General features: G+C 39.9%; 1 protein-coding gene across 1 annotated transcript in view; it reads right to left on the reverse strand.

The window, feature by feature from the left end:
- LOC139646276 (kelch-like protein 29) overlaps positions 1 to 3,870 on the reverse strand; it is a 197,188-nt gene extending 193,318 nt beyond the window's left edge. Inside the window, exon 1 of the mRNA XM_071522256.1 lies at positions 3,741 to 3,870. The gene's annotated coding sequence lies outside the window, so the exon portion shown is untranslated. The remainder of the gene's footprint in view (positions 1 to 3,740) is intronic.
- Positions 3,871 to 10,825: the final 6,955 nt, after the last annotated feature.

The following is a 10,825-nucleotide window of genomic DNA, read 5'->3' on the forward strand; positions in this document are numbered from 1 at the left end:
TGTGTGTGTGTGTGTGTGTGTCAACTGTAAAACGACTGGGTTAAACTGGAATGCATAGTTTGGTTCTTTGGTAAAAGCCATACAAGCATCAGCAAAATGTAGCCCCCATTAACATCGCATGAATGGGGCAACCGCTACATTTTTGAAATTTTTGGGCAATAGCACAGTCACGTACCATAATACAATGTGGTTGTTATTGTTAATCCGAGGTGATTTGTGGTGATTTGACCAGTAATTATGAAACACGTTGCGGATGCCCCTACCCCTCCTGTGCATTTGGTGTTGGCTGTGGCTACATTTTGCTGATGTTTGTGTGGTAAGTGCAAGGCAGCCAAGCCATGCATTCCAGTTTCAGCTGGTTCTTGGACTCCTCTCAGGCTTAAGCACCATCTGAACATCACATGGAGCAAGAAAAAGAAAAAAAAAAAAAAAAGAAAAAAACAGAGATTAATTTAATTTTTCACGCAATACGCTCATTCGAGGCTCCCTATAGCATCTACAAGCATCACAGAAGATTGAAATTTCTCAGACCGAATGTTTCAGGAAATGTTATGTATAGCAAATTTATGATAGATATAAAGGCAATGTTTCTCATTCAGTAGAAAATACAGCCAATCATATATGCCTGTGTATGGAAACTGTATGATTTCCTTTCTGGGGAAAAAAAAAACCAATTTCATTACTTAGTTATTATCTCAATTTGTCTTCACTGTCTCTGGCCTACAAATATTTACACACATACAACATACAAACATTTTCTAACTCACATATTCAATACCAATGAAGAAGCAAGTCATGAGAGCCACCAGAGCTTGTTCATTTTCTACTTCTTAACTATTCTTAACTTTAAATCTCTACTAAGGCATTTTTAACTGACATTTGCACACCTTTCACCACTGCTTTATTATGAAGGGTAAGCTATGTTCAGAATATTTTTGTGCAGGGAAAAAAACATGCTTGTTCAATTGAATTACACAGACTTGGAGTGGGCTATGAAGGACTTTTTAAACAAACGCTACATCTTCAAGGTCCCCTTTAGAGTGGTAAGACATATCTATATTGTTCTCAAAGAAATCACCAAAAATGAACATTTGAAGATTGTTCTGCAAAAAAATAGGAAAAAATCTTATTCTGGTGGAGCATGTCTTTGAAATCTGATTGAGAAGAAAATTGCCCCCACTCTTCTCAAACTCGCTGTGCTCTTGCAATGAGGGGAAATGGAGTTCACGGCGTCCAGCAAAGCAGACATAAAAACACACACACATAATTCTTCTTTAGAACCGTTTTGTTTTTGGTGGGGGGTGTGCTGGTCCAAATTGGCCTTTCAATGCCCGCTGTGCTAATGGTCTTGCTCACTACCAGAATCAGAATCAGTTTAATCGCCAGGTACATTCACCTACTAATATGTTGCCTCGGCGAGTCAGTGCACACAGGACAAAACAAACACACAGACACAAAGCGCATTGTAAGAGACAAGAGTTTTTACACATAAACAGTGCAAATGGCTCCATCTCCTCCAAGCTGCTGCCATATACAGCCTGGGCACCGTTGTGTTTATCTGACTACTGTTCAATGAAAACACCGTCTGGATTTCTACAACCATGTACGGTGGAGAGCCAGGCACAGCTACTGTTCTCTGGACTCCAGTAAACTATGGTGCGTGTTTTCCCCCTTCACCATAATCAAAAACGGGTGGATCACCGATTCATCCAAATACAAGTATATATTTCATCAGGCCTTCCTTTTTTCCCTGTACGAACAGCCCAATACAGAAATCACACCCACCAAATAAAGTATGAATCAAATTAAATCCATTACCCCAGGGCATTTCTTCTTCTTGGGGAAAAATGTGGTGACATTACAAAACAACATAAAAACACCCCAGAGCTATTGTAATTTGCTGACCATAACAAGTCTTTTTTCGCTTGTCCTTTCCTAATTGCAGGATAAATGCCTTGGGGTAATTTCTAAATGAATTCCTCAGGCCAAAGCACTTCCCCAGGCCAGCCTAAATCATGTTTGATATAGAAGGATTATCCCTGATTGAGCTTATCGCAAAGAAGCTTGTAACAAACTAGACGAATCACAATAGTTCCACAGAGGTGAGGCGAGAGGAGAGCTCGCCTGCCTATACAGCTCTGTAGCTTTCGACTACGAGGACGCACACACACACTTACACCTCTTTATATTGCTGCTGATGCTGCTGCATAATCATCCACCTACAGTGACTGGTTATTCTAAATATGCAGAGACAACTCTCCGTCATATCTACGAGGCGAGAAGACCCTGCTAAATGGCCCCAGCTCTGAGGCAAATGCATTGTCTCACCTCATCGAGTGTAGAGCTCCCTGCCTGTTCAGGGAGGATAGGACTAAAGCCCTTAATCCCTGCGTTGATTCACGATAGCCTGCAAGGTTTTCAAATGTCATCAATGGAGGTGTGTACCCGCTCCTGACCCACATGTTTGGCTGGTTAATACAATAAACACACTGGGGTGCATCCATTTATAAATAGAAACACATACACTCAGGTCCAGGGCTGTACATCCATTTATATATAAATAGAAACACACGCTAATGTCGGGGCTCGTAAACGGCCATCAGTGCCGAGGATTGACAGAGTGTTGTGCCAAATCCCACATGCAGATATGACAGGTGACATAAATCATGCTAAATATGGACTACTGATTAAATGTGATAATGCTATTATGAGTTCCAACTTCAGTCTCCTGTGAATCCCTTTTCACTTCTACAAGCCAAACAAAAACAATGCTTGTCACAATAGAGCGGCCGGCATTTTGAAATTGATAGATTCAGTGTTAAATTCATCACCAACTTTTTGCTAGGAGAAAAAAAAAAAGCACTGTGCCACACACAATCACTTCTCTACTGTAACAACACATGGGGCTTGTGATGAGTAATGTTGTTGTTTGGACTACACGAATGACTCTTGTGCGGTGGACTAGGTAAATCTGCAGCCTGTAATAACAATAAGAGGATTTTATAAATACACATTCGCTTTGCAGAGTGTGTACAAGTACAACAAGCAAACAGCCCCAGGATGTGCAGAACATGTTTCAACTGCAGTCTGTGCACTTGAGATATTTATGGAAACACTGATTTAGAGAAATCAGTTCTGTATTGCTGTGCATTTCAGTAAACACATCCATGAATTCAGGGATGAAGTGGAGGGCAAACCCACACACAACCAATTTACCCTCTTTTGCAGAATCGAGTTTAAACGCCTTTTTAGGCTGACATAAATCTTTCTGACATAAATCAATAGTATACTTCATAGTAGGTTATATCTAAGTTACATTAGAATAGGGTAGTTTTAATGTTTTTTTCCTGAAAATAGAACTGATTTTTGTTTATACTGGTGCCTGTCACCCACTCCTAGTTCCCCCACCTTTATATTTACCTCTACCTCACTGCATGAGATGCACTGATATTTTGCTAACCTGCTCAGTTTCTGTCAGCAGCTCCAAGACATGCAGGAAGTTTTTTCTCTCTTGCAGGAGCGCTTGCGCACAACGTGAGCGCCGCACACACCATTTGGTAGGCTATGGTCCTCAGCTAAGGCAGTGCAACTGATGATCCTCCTCTCATTCATTCACGCCATTCGTGACAGGACAAGTGCCTGTGCACGGACTAAACTCTGCCTGACAGAAAGCACATCAAAAATAGGCCTGCATGAAGTGAGCGTGGCGAGTGGTCCAGCTCCACTGACTGAGCGCTTACCTCCCTGCTCGCTGCTTCTGTCCCCCGGCGTTTGTCCTTGTTTCGCTACGACGCTTATGTATGAATGCTGTCTTTATCCCGCAAAGACCGCTGTTGCATTTTACAGCAAAATGTACAACATTGTCTGATGGCACCGGCTGTCCGCTGGTCGTTAAGTGTCCGGTCTCCGCTCGGCTCTGCACGTCACCAAGTGGAGTGGACGGGACTTGGCAGACGCGTCTTGATGTGCTCGCTGCACGGCGGCGGATCTGAGATGTAAGCGAATGCTTGGTCGGACTGGCACACCGTGTGGCTACTTTACTCCCGATGCTGCTCCTCCCCTTCCACTCTGTTTTCCTCATGCAAGCCCTACAGCGCCTCCCACTTGCCACTGCGTGCAAGTACATGTACCTGCAGAGCCAGGCTGCTGCTGCTGCTGCTGCTCGCTGTTTGCTCTGTAGCTCCAGTATTCATTAGCCTAACAGTCTATGGCATTACCGAGCGGTTCTCGAGACAGGGTCCTGGGGCCACCAGAGAGTTCCCTGCAAAACGAGGAATAGTTTCATTTTTATTCCACTCCTTCAACGTTAACACAATGAGAGAATGTATATTGATTACTATTTAGTGACTGAAAATAGCTGAAAATAGTTTTTTCATGTTCTCTGGAAGCGTTTGCCTAAAAGCATCCCACTATACCTGATCTCACCCTAATTCTGCCGAACAGCCTAACAGCAAAAAGCTTCTCAAATGGCGTTCCTTAGGACAAAATCGTACCAAATGAATCCATGGGGGCCTGTGACAGGAAAAAGCTTGGGAACCCCTGCAGCAGCCAACCCAAGGAATCCCAGGGTCCCGAGTCAGCAACTAACAGCATTGGATGGCTTACTTGTAACATATAATCGGACTGATCAAACATCACCAGTCTATAAAATATTACTGAGATTAAAAAGTAATCTGTTGCCAATTACCTTTAAATTACTTTCTGAGTGTTCATTTACATGGGTTACATGGTGTTAAGTGTTTTTATGGGTAGGCTCCACATGCAAATTGTGAAAATTCTGCTTGGTTGTGTTTATGATAGGTGCTTAGATTGGGTGTTGACTATACAGGAGCAGCACCATTCTCTTTACTGGACTGAAAATGACTCCAAGAAATGGTGCTAAGGTCAGAAGAACTGATATTTTTGTTCCATTGTTCCATTCTTCCTACCTTGGTGCTTAAATACTTTCCACATCTAGTCAACCCCTCTAAAGCTTCCCAGTAGCTGCTTAGCAGGCCTGTTTGTGCTAAATTGATGGCTTATCAGCCTGTCTCTGAAACACGAGTGTGGAGTCTGCATCAGGCTTGCAGTTGCTCTGCTCCTTTAAAAGTATACAGTACGTTTACAGTGGCATATCATTATCTAATTTCCAATTATATTTTGTGAAAATGTGATTGTAATCACTGAACACAAAACTGATCGGATTGGCCACTAAATGTGTCCTTTGCCGATTTACCTTATTTTGTGATCTGATTACATATAATACAAGGATTACCATTCCAGTTAGTGACCCAACTCTGACCCCTAATATCGGATATATAGAGGCACCCACACTTGGGAAATCTGCTTCATAAACGGAAGAGAAACATGCAGACGGTCTGTTATAATAGCTCTTTGCACAGAGCCCTTTGCAGGACATGAGATAAGAAATCTCTGCCGTTTAGTAGTGGTGTTACAATGGGATTACAGTTATTATGCTACTTGGTCGGATGGTTAGCAGGCTTTATCAAGTGTTGTTAGGGAAAACATGTTCCTATATCCAATAATACCAAGCCTGCTTTGTCAAGACGCTCCTCACCCCTAGTCCATAATGTCCAATTTCACCAGTGTTGTGCAAAAGTTATAAGCTTTGAGAGAACACTAAATTAATACCACCTTATCAGTTACAACACCATTTACACATATACAGAAGTGTACGTAATGATCCATCCTTAAAGCATTTTCTTCTATAAGTAAAGCCACAGCAGTTGGTCGTAGTTGCTTTGATTGCCACTTCTTCACCTCAGACAGTTTGAAGATGGAAGGTCTGCCATTTTTAAAAAACCTTTTACAATCACATTTTGAATGCCAAACCTTCATCATCGGACTAAGTACTACAACTACATCGGTGTAGATCAGCTGTTCAATGCAGTAGAGTATAAATGTAAATATATGCACCTCAAAGCAGTGTTCCTTACATACTGCAAAAGTAAAAAATACTTGAGTAAAATACTTGGGTGCTCTCCGCTCCTGAGGCATTCACCATTGCATCAAAATGTCACACTTGGCAGAATAGTTAGTGGGCCGTATCAGGGGTCAAATTCTATTTTGCAGGAATTTCAAAAGTCTTTCAGCTGTTGCCTACAGTCATAGCGATATGCAAGATGGTGTGCAGTGATATGTGTGTGTGTGTGTGTGTGTGCTCAGTCGTTGCAGGGCCCAATGAGCCTCATCTGAACCAGTAGCTACTAGTTTGAATTAAAGGACTTTTACATTGGCTGAGGAACTAAAGCTTGCAATCTTATGTCATGTTTTTTAAATGAAATTATTTTCCTCAAGGAATATAAATATCATGTTTGATGATAGAGCACGCTCTGTGGGACCATGTGATGATAGTCTTGCATTCAACAGCATGACTCAAAAAACAGAAAGAGAGAGAGAGAGAGAGAGAGATGGGGAGGAAGCACAGTACAACTCTGCAGTTAATGGCAGCCTTGATAAAGATGCGATACAAAGGCTGCAAAAAACTATGAACAAGGAGCCATTGTGCTCAGACAATTAATAAAATTACAGAGTATCTTTATCTGCAGTGACAGCAAAGCGATAACTTTAGAGTGTTTCGCACTCTCAGACCTTCGATATTAAGACATCTGAAAGGATCTGAAGATTTCTGCAAAAACCCTATTAAAGCTTTTTGATTTAAGAGGCTAAAGTAAAGGCTTGACAAAGTATTAGCATGTTGATTCTTCACATATGTAGCAAGTGTGTTGAATTTAAGTAATTAACTGTAATGCCAATAATTGTGACACTATTTTATTTTGAATTTAAAATTGAAAACAATTGAAAATAAACTTGTCATAGATGCATTTTAATAAAAAATATTGTTTCTTCAATTTTCTGCATATAAGAGAGTGGCTAGGCTTGTGTTGTTTATCTTTTACAGGTTATTCTGCAATTACTTACCAAGTGTGCCAATGATTCTGCAGAGCACCGTACTACTCATGGCCTTTAGTGTATCCTGTATGTGACAAAATCTGGAGGCTGTAAACAACAGTAATTGGGCTCAGGGGGCAGTGGGCAAAATAAACCACATCTATGAGTGTAACGATCATTTCATCTTCCTGTTCATGGAAGTTTTCTTTTCCTGCATTATCCACAGTAACTTAATGAAAATAGACCAAAAATAGTAAAATGTAAAAAAAACAAAAACTCTGTCTCCTCTGTCTCCTCTGTAGTAGTTGTGTGTCTCGTCCACTGGAGCCAGAGAGAGTTATAGGAGCAAGAGAATAGCAAGGGCTTTGTGTGAAAACTGCAGCTGGTGGAACAAACTGTCCTGAAGAAAGACACCTGGAAACCGGGAACCCACTTCTTTTCATGGCTGACGCATTCATTCACTTCCACAGGCGATCCATCAACTTCTATCTATCTATTATTCACTTCGGGCTATCTTTCAACCTAGTTGTACTTTGCACCTCTGTGGCTATGTCATCGCTGTTACAATCTGTGCCAGAACTGGTGCAGTTCTTCAGCTTTGATTGTATTCTTGTAGTCAGTTTATGATAATTCTTTTGTCATGCAGTACACTTGTCTGCAACATATGCAAGATCCTGTTATGTTTTGTACTATGTGTCAGTCCCATATTGTGTAACTGTCTTGTCATGTGTCCGCCCCAATAAACCAGGTTGAAGTGCATCCTTTGCATTTTTCACTCGTTGAGAAAACAAAGTGATTCTGTATAAATGCCTGATAGAGTATGAAAAGGAGAGACACGAAATCTGTGGATACTCTGGCTTTCCCATGTGGAAAAAATGAACCTTAGAAAAAATATTTTAATCAATCTAAAATGACTAATTATATGTGTCATTTTAAAGTGGTAAGCTACTGCCAAGAGTTATATGGCCGCTGTGAAAGCCATGCCTGCCTGAACACAATTTTCATAGACTAGCTTTACAAAAACAACTGCATCTGAAGCGCACCAATTTTTAATTATAAACCAAATTTACCGTGAGATATAAGCTCTTATGTGAAGGGCACTGCCATGCAAACTATAAAAAAACATATTTTAGATTCTGACTAATATGCTGCCCTAGAAAATGTGTAGAATTAGATGAAATCAAATTGAATAGAGACATGGAAAACTCAGAAATATTATTTAGAATGTGTAGTTAGAATTTGCATATTGTTTCTGTCAGTTGAAAACCTCCAATTTTGGTGATTTTCATGTTTCCCTTCAGTTGAAAGATTACATGCTCCTCTGTGGGTTGAGAACATTCTACAACCCTTGAGTTTATGAAACCTTTTCAAAACCAGTTAAATAAAGTTATGTTTTTTTAGTTCCTGAGAGATTTAAGGTTTTTGAGGTATGAGGTTTTCAACCAACAACAGAAATATGGTTCCTTATGTCTTCAACATGGAGTTATGGGCTATTCTATGATAGGACCCACCTGCCTTTCTCAAGGTGAGAGGTTAATATTGGCAATATTGTTTTGAGTCAAAAATAAAGAAAAGAAGAGGGGAGAGTATATGATTTATATGAATATAAACTGTATCTTAACAGAAGGAAATGAAGCAGACATTGAGTCTGAGTTTATCCATAATGAAGTCCATATTTGTGTAGAAATGATACAGCATGGAATCAGTCCCTGAAGCACTATAGTTAAGCCTATATTTCTTTGCAAATCATGGCCTGAACACTAAGACTCATTATTCAACAGCTAAGATACTCTGATTGGCCTGGGGAAATCAATATATGTTAACATCCTTCACAAGGTACTTCAGTGGAGCATCTTTAAAAAGTGAAAGAAAAAAAAATCACCTGAATCAAACTTTACATTCAGGATGGCTGTCAGCCATGAAGGCACAGAAGCAGCAATGTCAAGTTTTCAGAAATGCAAAATATTTTTTAAAGAAAGGTTGTTGGGTGAATGTACTTGGCCAACATTCAATTACAATGGCATTTAGTCTAGTCGCCCTTTGAAACTATCAAAGCATTTCTTTCCCCGTCCTTCTTGTTTACGTTTTTTGATGTAAAATATTTCTCCTTTCTAGCAGGGTGTTCTTTATCTTTGTGCTTGTCAGTGCAACAGAAATGGGTAGAATGTGGTTAAATAGATGTCATTCCTGATGTCGCAATGATGTGGAATTGGCTTTTTATACGGGTGGAATGAGAATTAAATTGCCAGTTCTATAACAATAAACCCTGCAAATTGATCACAATGTCCCAGAATGCCAGTAGGCTGTGTAGTTTGAGGTATAACTTAAGAAAGACTAGAAATTGAATTGTCACGTTCTTCTTTCCCTCTGGAAGCCTAGAGACCAAAACAATTAGCGGGACAATTTCTGGAGAGATGACCACAAACTCACACTCTTGCTGCCGCAGGTGGCAAAAGCCTCTCTTCCAATTAACAAGTGTAATTACATCGCAACTCTGCAGAGTTGTCTTGGGTTCATCTTGTCTGATTGTGTGTGCACGCTCCTGTGTGGGTGTTTTTTTTGTGTGCAAATGTTCAAGGCAGAGCCATGAAAAACAAAACAAAAAAAAAAGAACAGAATGATCAGTGGCATCAAGGGACAAAAACATAATCTCTTGCATGGCTTGATAATTGGCTTGAAGGGAGCTCAACAATTAAAGACTGAATCCGAACAGTTTTAGAAGGCTGTAATTGCAACATTGAGGGTTTTATGTAACTTGGTCAGACTATTTTTAATTATTTCCCAAGACTTCTTTAGATTTTCGCCAATCTGCTGGTACAAAAGCTGGTACATTGCATTGTTTGTATTGTATCCAACTTGATAGATATATTCTAAGGCCAAGCCAAAATCTTGATTTTTGTTCTGATTGCTACAAGTGAGCATGGTTTAGCACATCATGGCTTACGCCTCAAGGTGGATTTGGACTATCAAATCAACTAGTATACACATCAAGACCTCTATTTTGAATGGGTAAACTCAATTTTATTCATATGTTATAAAGCCTTCAGCCATTTTGCTGGTATACAGGATGCTACCGTCTTCTGCCTTCAGAACTCATAGCCTGCAAAAAACTAGAAACCGCATGCTTCAGAGGTTTTATAAAAAATGAGAAATCCATGCTGTTTTCTGTTTTCTTCTTTCTTCTTGTCTTATACTTCAGTAAGGCACAAAACCACCTGTTTCACCCAATTATCCCTCCCACAGGGCCAGAGTCAGGCAATTTGGCTCAGTCAAGACTCTGATTCGTTGAGCCAGATGATTTAAAGCTTTTGAGGGCCACAAGTCAGCCCACCAGGACTGAAACTACTCAATGATTCTCAGTTGCTACTTGGTGGCTAAACTAATGGTTGCAGTAACAAAAATTTCATGTTATTTCAGATTCAGATTCAGATTCAGATTTTTACTCTAGACCACACATCGTGGTATGGAGTACAAACATAAAACAAAACAGCGGTACAATGGTAAACAACCAGAATAGATCTTTAGCACAAATTAAGTCATTTAAAGAGAGGCAGAATAATACCCAGAAATGCACCGAGTTTACATACTATCCTTGGTTTATCTGTCTGCAATAATAATATAAGTTTAGACATAGACGGATGGTTTACAAAGTATTTTGGCAGGTACTTCTTTCTCAACAATGCTTGTGTTTTTACATTCAAACAAAACGTGATATTCATCCCCCAGACAGACATTACATAAATTACAAAACCTTTTATTCCTTTCCAGACCTTTGTATCTGTTATTTTGGGAATTCTGCTATTAGAAACTCGGAAATTACAAATAGCCTGGCCATACCTCCTGTTTTCACAAAGTAGATACTTTTCAAACTTAAAGTCCTCTTTAAATTCACAATATAAATCACATGATGACATACTCTGAAGCTCATAACGCC

The sequence above is a fragment of the Centroberyx affinis genome, unplaced genomic scaffold (assembly GCF_046629955.1).
Source record: "Centroberyx affinis isolate AG114_WGS23_722 - 3 ecotype Tasmania unplaced genomic scaffold, CSIRO-AGI_Caff_v1 ptg000969l_1, whole genome shotgun sequence".
Taxonomy (NCBI): Eukaryota; Metazoa; Chordata; class Actinopteri; order Beryciformes; family Berycidae; genus Centroberyx; species Centroberyx affinis.